This window comes from Aythya ferina (assembly GCF_964211825.1).
Source record: "Aythya ferina genome assembly, chromosome: 5".
NCBI lineage: Eukaryota > Metazoa > Chordata > Aves > Anseriformes > Anatidae > Aythya > Aythya ferina.
In genome coordinates this window covers 22,897,320-22,913,021 of record NC_140301.1, presented here as the reverse complement: position 1 = coordinate 22,913,021, position 15,702 = coordinate 22,897,320, and the positions used below count along the sequence as shown (strand labels likewise).

At 37.2% G+C, this 15,702-nt stretch overlaps 1 long non-coding RNA gene across 6 annotated transcripts; it reads right to left on the bottom strand.

The window, feature by feature from the left end:
* Positions 1-888: 888 nt before the first annotated feature.
* On the bottom strand, positions 889-10,811 carry LOC311437479. 6 transcript variants are annotated; one of them, XR_014693501.1, is made up of 4 exons: positions 10,769-10,802; positions 9,960-10,075; positions 9,112-9,214; positions 889-5,021 (listed from the first exon to the last, which is right to left on the bottom strand). It is a non-coding gene; the product is annotated as an uncharacterized lncRNA (long non-coding RNA). The 6 variants fall into 6 exon arrangements; XR_014693500.1 differs by lacking the exon at positions 9,960-10,075 and having other exon boundaries at positions 10,769-10,803; XR_014693504.1 differs by lacking the exon at positions 9,960-10,075 and having other exon boundaries at positions 10,739-10,788.
* Between the last annotated feature and the right edge of the window lie 4,891 nt (positions 10,812-15,702).

The window sequence follows — 15,702 nt, the reverse complement described above, 5'->3', positions numbered from 1 at the left end:
TCCAAGGGAGAGGGAGAAGAGAAAATTTACTAAAAACAAACTTATTTGAACAAATATTGTAGATGAAACTAATATCTGAGCAACACTTTTATGCCTCAGACTGACATAGTTTATTTTCAGGACAGTAGACATGTACAAATCATGTCTTAAAGCAGGTTATATAGTTACACCAATACAATTAAAATCAACGCTTTGAGAGTAAATATATTTGAATTATCAAGGCATCTAAGAAGTTTTATTCATAAGACAGTATTCTAGGGAATAAATAAAACAGAATCTAGGTACTGTGGGAAAGCTGCTGTTGTTTTCAAGGTTATTCTATTATCTTGTAAGAACTTTTCATTATTTTAATATTCAAGAGACTTATAAATAATGGACTTTTGAAAGTAAGAAATGTGATATTAACAAAATGTAAAATATTCACTCTAAAGAAAAATTTAAAACACAAATGAAAGATTACATTAAGATTACACTCATAGTGATGACTAGTCATCTAGAGGAAGTTAGAGTGAAATATTAGAACTGTTTTCTAGGACAAACTTTCATGGCTAGCTGAATCTCAGGCCTGTCTTAAATCCCTAATTAAGATGAAAAGATGAAATATTGCAAAAATATAAATAGTTCATAACTAAATATTTATTATTATTATTAATACTCTCTCTAATATAGTATAGAATTAATAATCTGTATAATAAAGTGTTCCAAATAGGAAGTGGAACATCACAGAACACAACATTTAGTTAGGTAATTCAACTTTAATTGAGAGAGTAGAAGCTTTAGTCTAGATTTTTCTTTCTGTAGCAGAGAGCTATGTTAAACCATTTGTTGTATTCCCTTTTTATCTTTATCAGCACTTGTTTTAAAGCAAACAGACAAATGAGAATTGCATGGTCACATCACTTTGTCTCATTTATTCAGATACAAACCTATATATAACTAAACTCCAAAGTAATTGCTATGCTCAATGTCTTTTGCTCAAAGACTATGTGGAAGACTTCTGATATCAGCAGGCACTTCTCCCTGGGACTAGGTACTGGGAGTCACAGGAGGCCCTCACGGAGGCCAGTAGATCAAGGCTTCCCTAGCCAGTGGCCCATCCTGACCATGAGACAGGACAGGCTGGATGTCAGCCAGCATGTCAGACAGGACATCCAGATAAATCTAAGGTCAATGAGGGAGGTCAAGTCAAGAGTAGATAGAAGTAAAAATAGGCAAGGTCTGACAAAGTCCAGGAAGTCCACAGTAATGCACGTGGTATGAAGGCAGTCTGTGAGTCTTGGACAAGGTTGTGGGGATTCATGAGCAGCACTAGTATGGGTACTATACTACTGCAGTATAGGCATAGTTGGTAGTTAACTGTGAGAACTCTGCTCAAAAGTAGCGTTATGCTCAGATTCTTGGTAATGGGCAAAGGAAGCATATATAAAAATACATATATACTTAAGCATGCAAAACAAATCATTTATTATTACAATAATGGGAATCTTAACAATGTAACTTAAAGGTCATCACTACTGTGGACCTAATTTTAGAAATAAAAGCAAGCGTTATTAAAGAAAAACAAAGAATAGTACTGGAGCTGGAGTACTTATAGCAATAGCAGCAATACAGTTACATAACAGTTAGTTTCTACCCCTTTTCCTTATGTTACTGTTGCGTTAAGGGGTGTAGCTGATTAACCATTATGGGCCCGGTTGGATTCAGGGTACTGAACTATCACAATCACAGATTTCACCAATAAGGCATTAACCGTTAGGGGTCTGGTTGGATTCAGAACACTGAACTATCACGGTCACGGATTCATCAATAACATATAACCACCCTTACCCTAGTCGTGCTTAATGAGAGCTATAACAATGCAATCAAGTGCGATTTATTACAGCAACAGGTACACAGGTTCTTTGGATTGCCAGCAATAGTGACTGTCTGCAAAAGCAAGCTAGCATGCATGAAATACACAGGTGTTACAGGTGTGCAGCCTAGAAATTAACATGTTAAAAGGATCAAAGACTCTAGAAAGATTTATAACCAAGTGTTCAAATCTCACCCAAAGGCATCCCAATGGGGGGGGGGAAGAGAAGCTCAGCCCATTGACTGGTCCCAGGAGTCAGGAGATCCTAAGGATGTTGTATTCCCTCAGGATGGTATCTCCCCTGACAGAGGTATCTTCCCTAACATCCCTTCTCTCTTAGGCCAATTTATATTATTTTCTATCTTTTAGGTGGAGCTTGAGTGGCTCTAGTCAAGCATATCTTAGTTACGATTGGTGAAAAGTTCTCCTGTCTCTGTTTAAAGTAATAGGCTCCGAGAAATTCAGAGCACATGCTCAGTGAGGGGTGGTCGCACCTTGGAGGCGGGTAGCTTTTGGGAAGGAGGTGTGTTTTGGTATTATAATGATCTTATAATGAGCAAAAGTACACTAGGATACAGCATTTGTCAAAACATGACAGGTCCTTGGCTCAGGGTAGAAAAAAGTGCGGCTTATTGGTCTCGGTGTGCACAAGAACAATAGAGTCTCCACATGGTTACAGAGCCTAGCCGTGGTGTCTCCACTCCACTCTATGCTCCATACTGTTCCTTAGAGCTAGTACACCAGGTTTCCCCAGTGTGATAGCATCTAAGGTTGGAAGCCTAGGGAATGCTCAGATAATGCACCTATGCCCTACCCTGAAAGCCTCTTCAAAGCTGTATATTTTCTTTAAAATGTGAATGTTAGTTTTATTTTCCTAGTTACTTCAGGCAATTACACCACATAATCCACCCCGTGACTATAGTCACTCGAGCTTCACAACAGTTAGAATATGTTGGGGATATCACGTACATTCTTGGGATGAGGTTTATTGAGTGTATGTACATTGTGTAGGGATGCTAAACTTTTCACCATAAACCACAGTTTAACATACAAACTAATTGTCAGTATAAAACATAATACTGTGAGTATTAACAGAACAACAACAGGGTGAAACATCTTGTTAAAGATTCCCGTGGCAGCTGGTGACCATCCAAAGTGTCCCACCAACGGTGTCTTTCATCTCTTTTTACTCTTTCCATCACTTGATGTATTTCTTGTACATCATGATGGACAGTAATCAGAGTCTTTTGTCCATTTTCTCGAACTTGTGTCATCAGCCACTTTAAGTCCTCATGTACCAGCAATTTCTTCACCAAGGCAAGGTTCATTCCAATAGGAGTAGGCATCAGATCATGAAGCAGAATATAATTAGATGCAATAAGTTGGTAAGATGTGACAGGAGCTGCATAACTAAAATCACATGCTAGAATTTTGGTAAAATTGCAAACACAAACAGTAGAGTGATTAATGGTATCTACCATTGTATTATCTATGACTATAGAATCACAATGAGTTCTCATGCAAACACAACCTTTAATATATACAAGTACAATTTCAAGGGTTTAATTAGGATGTATCTCAAAGTGACAAATATTTTGCTCAGTGTCAAGACGAATGTCTTGGGCTTCTAGTGTGTTACTTTCACGGATGAAGCCTTTTTGTTCACGCACAATACATGCATTCACATCAATTGTTTGCCACTTTCCTTCCTTTTGATGGGCCCATATTTTATACTTTATCCTAAGGAGCATAGTTCCATTATGACTGAGTCCTAATGCAATGATTGGATATACATGGTGTATACATGTATACATGGTGTATGGTGGCATTACTTATGATAAGTATAAAGGCAACAATTTTATCATTTTCCACATAATAGGCAAAGTTGACTAATTGCCACCAAGCTTGAAACTCTTTTTCAAATTCTGAAGCAATATCCCAAATCAATTTTAGAATTTCATTGGGCAAAGTTTCTCCTTCTCCCTTGCTAATGATACCTGCTGCTACAGATTGTATCCATAACTGCACTTGGATGCAGCTCAAGGCAAGGGAGGTATTGCCTTGGGTTTTTCCAAGGGCATTTACAATTTATTGATGATCATTTTCCTCAATTTGTTCCCAATGGGGTAAAACATCTGATAGAAACCATTGATTTGCTCCTAAAGCCAATAAGGATGATTTTATTGGTCGTTCCAGTTTCCTTAGGTCATCTGTAGTAGCAGTTATTATTGCTATTTAATATACCTAACCCTGTTCCCAATAACCCAGTTGCATCCCGTGGCATGCGCTGAGATTGTTTCAGAGAACGTCCACGTAACCATGCTAACCAGCCGGTGTAAGCAGTTCTCAATAAGGTCATACATTTTGAGTGGATTTTGGAGATATTAATGTGCAGCGCTAGCTCTACCCTTTTTAGGGACCAGCTAGGGTTAGAGAGAATTTGTTGTTGTCCCACATTTTTAATTATGTAAGGACCTGTGTTGAAGATGGAAGGAGTTAGACCAATAGGAGGCCAAGTTGGTTCATTTTCAAATATCTGTGCGGGCAGAGGCTTCTTATCCTTTGCAGTCAATGATGTTTCTGTATTAACCATGAATTCAAATAGTAATTCTGTGCCTCTGTAACCCCAAAGACAGTACACATTTATAGGTTTGGTGAAAGTAAAATTGTACCAGCAATCAAAATTTGATTGTTATTTTGGTACAATCAGTATAGTACTTGTTGAGAAAAGAATCACTGATTGTACAATCAGTACTGTGGTCTAGTAGAATCAGCATAAAATGTCTTAATTTCAGTTAGCCGATTATAAGTGGATCTGTTAGTTATTCGGCAAACGATTTGTATTGTTTGGCCAGACGTGGCTTGAAGTTCAGCCATTCTTAGAGAATCGTCCCAGCTCCATTCATCTTTTGAAAATATATTGTTTCCATGTAGAACTAGAGAGATTTATGTCCTTTTTGCTTTGAGATGTTCCAGTGATTGTGCTATACTGTGACAATACATGGTTAGATGCCATGGTGAAACACCTCAGCTCCATGCACAACCACAGTAGCTAAGTGTCCTTTAAGGTCTGTAATTGCATCAAGGTCAGGATAAATAATTGACATTATCAATCCAAACTGTTGATTTGTCATCTTCCAGCTGTCCATATACAGTTCACTCAGGGTTCCTGTGAACACAAAAAGAAAGAAAATGCGCTCGATTGTATTCAACCGGCAAGGTTAGAAAAAGGGTAAAATAGCAATCTTTGATTTCCCATGCATAGAGATATTTGGCAGTAGTTAGCACCATAACTACTGTTAGATGCGCAGAAGGCTTTCACTATCTCTGCCATGTTTAGAACTGTGGCAGTCAAAGGTGTAGTGTTAGCATTCAACTGTCTGTAATCCACTGTACATGTAAAATGCCATTGCCTGGTTGGTTTCTTTACTGGCCACATTGGTGAATTGTAAGGTGAATGAATCCTTTTAATAATGCCTCTTTTTTCCAATTCTGTTACCACCCCGTCAATTCCCATAAGCGCTGCTAATTTTACCAGGGGATAAGGGTATGGATGTTTGTAACAGACTCAATCTCACTGTGCCTGAATATCTTTGATGTGTCATGAAACTCCACACTGTTCCATCAAGGAGTTTCTACATACGACCATGCAGTATGCCAAATCCTAAAATATTAGTATATGCAGCACCAACTGATACTTCTATCCTGGTTAATTTTTGTTCCTCTGGCAACCACAGTGAAATTTTTGCAGTGAGGCATTGTTTTTCCACACCATTGATTCCCATGAATTTAACCCTGCATTGACCAGGTGTTATGCTCAGGGTTTGTGCTGTCTCGTGTAATTACTGATGTTTGTGTCCTTGTGTCAATAAGAAAATTTACCAATATTTATGGGGTTCAACAGGCATGGCAATGATAGGGTCAGAGTGTTCATTAGAGAGCCATTGAATTGCTAATACCCACTGAGCAGGGTGGCTCACTGCCCTCCCTGGGGATAAGAGTTTTTTTGCTGACACCACAACTCACCTCGTTCCCTATTAGTTTTGAACCTCTCTCTGAATTTGGGGTATCTGGAATTTTGAGTGTGGATTTGGTGGACTCACTGAGAGTGGTCTTGGGACTTAATACTGGATGAACTAATCCAGCCCATTCGGCATCCGTATTTATCTATGTCTTGTACAAATTCACTCCAGGTGGGAATGGGGGAGTTCAGATTTTGCCTACAACCACTATCATCATCCCTACAAGCAGCTAGTATGTGATTCTGGGTATTTTCTACAAACATCTTAAGACAATCAGGGAGTCCATGGATGAGAGGGATTAATCGAACCAGGTCAATAGGAGCTAACATTGGGGATTTCCTAAATTCATCTCTTTCATATATCACCTGAATGCAGGCTGCTTTTTGTACTGCTACAGCCAGGACAGAATAGCTTGTAGCTCTAGTTTCCAGGGGTTCCCCTCTCTCTTGGGGATCTATATCACCTGCCCAGTATGCCGCCCGTGCAGACAGAGTAACTATGGTCTCCTGGTGTGGTGGTTAAAAATGCTCCAGGTCCCCAAAAGCCTCCTGCCTCTTCCTCACTCAACATAATTCCATTTTGTTATTTTCATCCTTTTTTTTTTTTTTGACTGACCACTAGTGAGCACTTTATAGCTACAGGGTCTCTAGTAGTAAGTCTGTACCCCCCCTGCCCTCATACCTTGTGTCTCCACTTAAGGAGTATGCTTAAGTATGCTATCATACCAGGCCTGTGCCTCTACTGTGAGTGCTAGGGTTATAAATACCCCATTAACTAGTATAATTGCTTGTTACTGTTATCTATATAAAATTACAGTTATACCATATAAGGACAAGCAAAGCTAAAACAAATTAGGTATAGAAAAGTTAAGGCAGAGCAAACCCAATAAGCCTCAGTCCCAAGGCCTCACAAACTCATACAAGCCTTATTGTTTCTAGCAATTCTAGCAATACAAAGTTACAGCAGCTCCCAAGTAAAAACAAAACAAAACAAAACAAAACAAAACAAAACAAAAAAAAAGATGACGAGCTTCTGGAGGCTTTTGGAGGCTTCTTCTTGCTTTATATAAGGGGTCAACAGTTACTCTTAGCCCAGTCAGACAGATTACCAGGATGGGCAGGATAGGGAGGAAGGGGATTTGTTCAGGGCCCTGAAATGGATGGTTTGGTTTCTGGTTTTAGCTGTACTGGATCTTATGGGAATGTTTGTTCTGAAGACTTGAGGCAATGGGAAAACATGAGAATGCAGAATTATTTACTAATCAGCCCAGTTTGGGGGTGGAAGGATTATTGCTGTGGTAGCAAGATACTATGTGTGCTATTTTTTGTGTAGAGTGCCTGGTCTCTACATCCCCCTCACACCTTACCACCCCCCCCCCCCCAAAAAAGAAAAAAAAAAAAAATCTATAACATTCCCACAAGGAAAATTAAGAGAAATGGTGGAATGAAACCACAGTTGCCTGAGCTCTTAGCTGACTGAAAAAAGTGAGGTTCTATCATGATCTCTCCTAGGCTTGAGTCTTACAAATTTGGCAATGGAGTAAATATTTAATAAAACATAATTTTGACACTGTAATAGTAAGGTTAGAGAGCTCTTTTGGAATGGATCACATTCCACACAGGGAATATTTTGCATTTAAGAAAATGCTTTGACTTTGGAAAGTTACAATGACCCATGAAGTCAGGAAACAATGTGAATTTTGAAAAAGGTTCATGTGAAAAGGTAAAAACATTTTTGAAAGTAAATAATAAATATTTGTGAAATAGTTCATTCTGGTTAGCACTGGTAGATCTCAGCTGGAATATTTTGGGATGCCACATTTTAGGAAAAGCTCATAATGAATGAAGTCTAAAGGATAGTAACAAAGAGGAGAAAACATTTGGAAACCATAAACTATGAGAAAATACAGTGCAATTTTTAGTAAGAAAACGTAGGGTTTGTAGTAGGTACAAATCTATGATGGGCTTTAATTGCTTAAACATTTATGTCTAGAGTTGATTCAAATGGCCCATATGTCTTGCTTAGCTTCCAGCAACTGTTTCAAAAGAACATGCATATCCTGTAGGTTCAATGCCATATCTGTCAGCATTTTAAGGAAATCCTAAATGTTTTAGAACATTCAGAAAGACACAGATGCCTGTAATTTGAACAACTTAGTCTCTATCTACTTGTTCAAACATACATGAAGAATACAAAAAAAATTGCAGTAGTTTGCAGCCATACAGTCAGTGACAAAGACAACAAAGATAAAGCAAAGGAAGCAGCTGAGTGTCAATGATTCTGCAATTCCATTTGACAGAGGTCTATGGAGAAAAGGAAAAGGAAAAGGAAAAGGAAAAGGAAAAGGAAAAGGAAAAGGAAAAGGAAAAGGAAAAGGAAAAGGAAAAGGAAAAGGAAAAGGAAAAGGAAAAGGAAAAGGAAAAGGAAAAGGAAAAGGAAAAGGAAGAAGGGGAAAAGAGAGGGAGAGGGAGAGGGAGAGGGAGAGGGAGAGGGAGAGGGAGAGGGAGAGGGAGAGGGAGAGGGAGAGGGAGAGGGAGAGGGAGAGGGAGAGGGAGAGGGAGAGGGAGAGGGAGAGGGAGAGGGAGAGGGAGAGGGAGAGGGAGAGGGAGAGGGAGAGGGAGAGGGCCTTGAAACAAACAACTTTTTGTAATCCAAGTACACTCAGTTCTCCAAGCACTCTCAATACTACCTAGAATAGGACAACAAATTCAGTGAAATCTTGCAGTTTTTTCCATCTGGAAATTAATCTTACACAACTGACTGAATCAATTAAAGTTTAATAATATTTTCACTTCTGTCTCATGACAATGACTGTTGAGCTTCCAACAGTTCCTGGCTTTATAATTGGAGTGAAGCATCTCCTCCAAAAATTTATTGTAAAATTAAATATGAAGTAGTAAGGAGTAGACACCTGACAAGCATCATACATGAAAATGCTACCCTGCTGAGAACAAAAATAAATAAATAAATCTCATTTTATAATATATATCGCAGATTGTTTAGCAAGTGTAGGATTTAAGTAGTAAGCCTTCTAAGCTTTCTTGCATACATGTCCAATTATACTTAGAATAGGAGGGAATCACTTGTTCCATAAATAAATACACTTAAAGAGAGAGGAATATAAAGGGGGAAAAAAAATCAAAACAAAATAAATGGAGCTTCCTGTGGTTTCAGGATATCATTCTTCTTCCAGTGCTTTTCATGGTTCTTATCAAGGAGTATAGCTTCAAATCTTACTGCAACAGCTTTTGTTCAGATGGTAATTTAGTCTTCACTTCAAATTAATGGTATCTGCTCACAATGACTCTTCTTGTAAATTTTCTGGGTACTTCTTTTATAGCTGCAGATACAATGGTATAGAGTGAATGTGTTAGCTTATATTTTTATATATAATTTATATTTGCAATATTTGTAAATTAAAGCTAATTTAAAATTTAATTTCAATAATTTCAATAAATATGAAACTTCTTTAGTGGTGGAAAAGTCTAAACTAAACAGAGTTAGTAGATCAAGTGAAAATCTGATTGAAATTCCACTATTTTTTATTCTGTAGTAGTGTATATATTCTTAATTACTTATGGATTAGGGAATAGAATGTTGAAATTGATCTCTTTGTGGCTTGCCACCACACATAAGGAAATGGATGTCTAGGATTTCTCAACCGGATGTCTATTGTCTCCAGAGGTCTTATGTGCAAAAGAGAACTATATTCATATGTGGATTTTTTTTTTCTGACTTTATCAGAGTTATTCCAATATATATAAGAAAATGATCTGTCATTGATGTGTAGTGCACATCTAAAAACTATCTTATTAGTACAATAAGTTCCTAAGAAGTCCTAAGGAACCAAACATGTGTTTGTGCTCTGGGGAGCACAGCTGTGATTCTTTTCTCAATGATCTGAATCAGAATTTTATCTAGCATAGAGACTTTTATAGAGAAAAGTCCAAATGCTTTGCACAAAGTGCAAGATTTAACTTCAGAATGCAGAAAAGCATTGTTGAATTCATTTACACTTCTCATAACTTCTTTGCCCATTCTGTAATCACTGGGAAAACTGGAGTTATATAAAACAAGGATTGTACCTGGGAAAAAAAAAGCTTCCCAGAAATTGCTCTTCAACTAGTCTCTCAGCTTCAGAACTGAAGTTGTTCTCAAAAACAAATTTTCCAAAATTCATCCAGCACCAAATTGAACCTGACTATAAGTGAACAACATATATAAATATGTAGATACATAGAACTATGGAAATATGGAAATTATTGGTATGCAATTAAAAAGTCTTCACATACCAGAACAAAACTTGAATATAAAATGGGCTATTCATCACAAACAGAACTCCAGAAAAACCCACCCGCCTCCCCAAAAAACAAACAACAACAACAAAAAACAGTCACAACACCACTCTGTTTTCTCAGTATTGCTTCTTAAAATAAATCTTAAAAAATGAATAAATATATATATACAAATCAAAGCAAACCACAAAATAACAACAACAACAAATCTTGAAAAGATTAGACCAGAAAATAAAGTATCATTAGTTCTCCAAAATCATAGATTCTAGAGATAATTGTTTCAAGGATGGCTATAATTCATCTCATCTTTCTCATTTAATAGATTTTTGGCATCAAGTCTATTTTCTTTCATACTGTCGTGGTTTAACCCGGCCGGCAGCTAAACACGACGCAGCCATTCGCTCACCCTCCCCCCCCCTCTCTGGGACGGGGGAGAGAAATGGAAAGTGAAGCCCGTGAGTTGAGATAAAGACAGTTTAATAAGACAGGAAAATAATAATAACAAAATAACAATAATAATAATAATAATAATACAATGGTGATAATAGGAAAGTAATAATAATATGTACAAACAAGTGATGCACAATGCAATTGCTCACCACCCGCTGACCGATGCCCAGCCTAACCCCGAGCAGTCCGGCCCCCTCCCCCCGGCTAGCCACCCCTATATATTTTTTAGCATGACGTCAGATGGTATGGAATACCCCTTTGGCTAGTTTGGGTCACCTGTCCTGGGTCTGTCCCCTCCCAGCTCTTACTGCACCCCCAGCCTGCCTGTTGGCAGGACAGAGCAAAAGGCTGAGATGTCCTTGGCTTGGTATAAGCACTGCTCTGCAACAATTAAAACATTGGGGTGTTATCAGCACTCTTCTCATCCTAAGCCAAAACACAGCATTCCACCAGCTACTAGGAAGAAAATTCTGTTCTAACTGAAACCAGGACACATACAGTCTTATTAAGGTATCTTATTACCTTCACTGCATTTGTTCAAAAACTGGTACCCAGATTTGAAAATTGTTCCTTCAATTTCTGATAGCTGAAGAGCATATATATCCAAAAGCTTGTCTCTTTTCTCAAGCTATGCCAATTGATCTAAAAAGAGATACTATATCTTCCCACAAGCTTTACCTTATTTATATACTTACACTGTCACAGCTGCAATCAATATAATTGACTTAACTCCTAAGTTATGGTAACATTAAATGAATGATTATAATGTCTTTTTAATGCATTTAGTTAAAATTTAAACATTCTTTGTTTTCCTGAATATATCTGCCTCCACTAGTTCTAAGAAACCTATTCCTGTTACATTCTCTATACTAATCACTGTTTTTAATATATTAATCTCAAGAACTTGTGCTGCTTTTATGGGTTTAAATCAATCATACGTTAAACATCGGTGATTTCTCAAGTTCACCTAGAAAGCCTGGAAAAAAAGCACAATGCAAGGCTACTAAACCCTAGATTATTCTTCTAACCTGTAGAAACAACCTTTTGCTCTCTCATATATGTAGGTAAAAGGGAAAAAAAATCCACCTTATGTTCAATCAATATGATTTTCTAGCATAGAAAGTATTATGACTCAAACCTCCAGCTCATTTTAAACTGTGAATGATACCCAGGTCTCACATTAGTTTAAGGTAGTGTGGCATAGTTGAATTACACAGTTACAGCAGTAACTACTCAAGGATACTTGAGTATTATTCTTTCTAGTAGAAGTACATAAGAAGAATTGAAACAAAGATACAGTTTTGCTCATGGTATTTCAGTTACTTTGCCTAAATTTCTGCCAAAATTTGGAAGTAAGACATATGCAAATAATCCAATTTTACTCCTATATAGAAATGTGAAGCTCCTTACAATTTCATGTTCCTCAGTTGGAAAATAAAATCTTTTGAAATCTAAAACTATATTAAAGACGTTTCCACTTCTGAATATAAATGAACTGGATTTGCCTAGGAGGAGTATATCTAGTCTGTAATCACAAAAAATCCTAATAAAATAATAATAATAATAATTATTATATAATAATAATATAATATTATTAATAATTATATATTAATATATATTAATATATATTATATAATATATAATAATTAATAATACAATCATATAATAATAATAATAATAATAATAATAACAAATTAAAACAAACAAACAAACAAAAAAAAACCATAGTAAGCTAGTGAATTTAGTTTAAAAAGGAAAACACAAAGGTAAAAATTGCATTTTCCAAATTTCATATCCCACACTGATATTTCAAGCAATGTTTCTGTACATATTAGAGATAGTAACTACCACAGAAAGAATAATTCTTTGACAGGGTTACCTCTCTAGTTAGATCTTTTTTATTTAATATTCTAGGCTTCTAGTTGGTTCATAAATCTGGATGAGTTTTGTAAGTGTTCTTCTCATATTTTCTTTAACTGTGACCACAGTGACTGCAAAATTATCCATCATCATGAGTAGACAACTATGCATCAATACAGTGTAAGAATGATACAAAACAAAGGAGCTGCAAAAAAATGTAACGTATATATATTTAATTAATGTAAAAATCTGATTCGTAGCTCTTAAGTAGGTAAAAAGGTAAAAAATATTCTTTTTTTTTTCCTTTTTTTCCTTTTTTTTTTCCCCACTAGAATTGCAGTCAGTTAATGAAATAAAGCATGAAGCTCTGCAATTTATTTCTTAAGTCATAATATTTCCTGAATTATTTGACTACTGAATGAGAAATAATAACTGTTTGATTTGTTAATTGACTTTTTTTTTTTTTTTTTTTTTTTAACATGATGTTCTGCCCAGCATTTTCTTACTTTGTGGAGTTTTGTAGTTCAGTGGCTGATGCTTTATATCAGATAGATAGGAAAACTATTAACATTTTTAAAGTGACAGTTAAGAATTACTGCTGAAAGATGCAAGTTTTAAAAATAATCTAAAAATTACAAGCAAAATTGATTTTGTACTCCTTCCTCTCCTACAGCAGGGGGCTGTAGAGGTGGCCTGTGTGAGAAGAGTCCAGAAGCTGCCCCATGTTAGATAAGAGACAGTTTCAGCTGGCTCCAAAGGTGCCCACCGCTTGTCAGAACCAAGCCATTAAGTGATGTTGTTTGCCTCTTGGCAAGAGCAGATTGAAAAAAGGCATATTTCAGAGGAGTGAGAAATAGCCCTGCAGACCCAAGGTCAGTGCAGAAAGAGAGTAGAAGGTGCTCCAGATGCAGAAGCACAAGTTCCCCTGTGGCCTGGTGGAGCAGTCTGTCCCCTTGCAGCCCATGGGTCTCACAGCAGAGCAGATCTCTGTGCTGCAGCCCATGGAGGAGCCCCCGGTAGAGCGGGTGGATATGGCCTGGAGGAGGCTGCGGCCCATGGAGAGTCCCTGCAGGAGCAGGCCCCGGGCCAGAGCTGCAGCCCGTGGAGAGGAGCCCACACAGGAGCAGGAGGTCTGGGGGGAGCTGCGGCCCATGGGGGACCAATGTTGGAGCAGTTTGCTCCAGATGGATCAACCCTGTGGTACAGAGCCATGTGGAATCAGTTCTTGAAGACCTGCTACCTGTGGGAAGCCCACAGAGGATCATTTTAGGAAGAATAACATCCCATGGGAGTGACACCATGTTGGAGCAGGGGCAGAGAGTGACTGGGAAGGAGTGGCAGAGGGGAGGACATAGAAGAGGGTGGATGGTGGGAAGGTGATTTTATTTTGTTTTTTAGTTTCTCACTGCCCTAGCTTGTTAGTAATCGGTAATAAATGACATTAATCTTCCTATGCTGAACCTGTTTTTGCCTGTGACAATAACTGTTGAGTGATCTCCCTATCCTTATCTCAACCCTTGAGCCCTTTCCACTGTATTTTCTTCCCTTTACATCTGAGGAGGGGGAGTGAGAGAGTGGTTATGGTGGAGCTCAGCTGCCCAGCAAGGCTGTGTCACTACACTTCTACACATCAACATCTATTGCTGCAAACCTCTGGGCATATCATTACCACTTGTATAAGCAGAAATAAAGTTGCCAGCCTAATTGTATACATTTTTCCTGCTTTAACATTCCTGAAATACAAAGTTATCTAACGACCACTACTCAGAGAAACTCTATTCCTTGGGAAACATAGCTTAAGGGGATAAAGCATAAAGCATCCGGTCATTGTAGTGAGGATTTCTGTCTGCAGCTTGAAATTGTTTATCTTGCATTTTCAGCAAAATTCTAACTTTATTCCAAATGGTCAGTTACAGAACTTCATTTACAAAAACAGTTATATTGCCATGTTAATTAAGCATATGAAGGTAATCTTTAAAAGTGCAGTTTGTGCTGTTTTTCCTCCTCTCCTACAGTTTTGAACCCTATGTAGTGTGGCTTAAAAAAATAAATTTGAAATTGTTTCCACTGCAATCAGTGAGTTTTTGAACCAGGGCCACTTATGCAAATGAAATAAAACTGAGTGAGCCATTTGCAATGCATAATTTAGCTAAAAATGTTAACCTCTCCTTCTGTTTAAGGCTTATCCACAAGCAGATCACACATTCCTTGAATTTATTTCTATTTAGGCATGCTTTCTGGGAAAAAAAAATAAAAATATATATATATATATATTAGTGTAGTGGCTTTATAATCACAAATATTCATGAGTATTTGGTAACATTTATTTATAGTTATGTTTGGTAGTGAGTACAGAATTATTTATTATTTCAATTTCTATTTCAAATGATGCAGTTTAAGATAAAAATCTCATTTATTTATTTATTTATTTATTTTTATTTAAAGAGAGAGAGTGACCTGTTTATCCTATTCTTAATATTCTAAAATAAAGCTTTGAGAAGGAAGATTTTCCAGACTACCTGTACTTTAAGCATTCCTATTTCCACAAAATCTGGAATGTATATTAATGCTGTTTGAAATAGTATATACGGCTTGCCTTTGTGAGAGGTCACAAAGATTAAGACAGAGTTGTAAACACACTGGTATCTATAAGCTATTTCCAGACAGAGGAAAATTTGTTTGCTGACCATGCACAGACCTCACTGGGAGACCTGTGACCATACTAGCACACTGTAAATGTTAGTATCATAGAGCCCATCTCTTAGCTTTGATTTCCAACAGACTGGACAGCATGGTGATGCAGCCTCCTGTTGTTTGGCTTATAAGATTCAGTGAGCTTGCATCTGTTCATGTCATAAAGAAAGTGTAGCTAATCTGCAAAAAAAGTGCCAGATATACTTTCTAGAAGCCCAGCTTCTAATGCAGGCTATGCTATTTTGAATAACAAGGCTATTTCCTTCCTTCCTTCCTTCCTTCCTTCCTTCCTTCCTTCCTTCCTTCCTTCCTTCCTTCCTTCCTTCCTTCCTTCCTTCCTTCCTTCCTTCCTTCCTTCCTTCCTTCCTTCCTTCCTTCCTTCCTTCCTTCCTTCCTTCCTTCCTTTTCTTTCATTTTTCTTTTTCTTTTTTTTCCAATAAATTTAAGAGATAGGAAGTACAATTCAGTAGGTAGGATTTGGGTCTATTTTATATAGTAATACTTTACTATCATAATAATAGCTGATGAA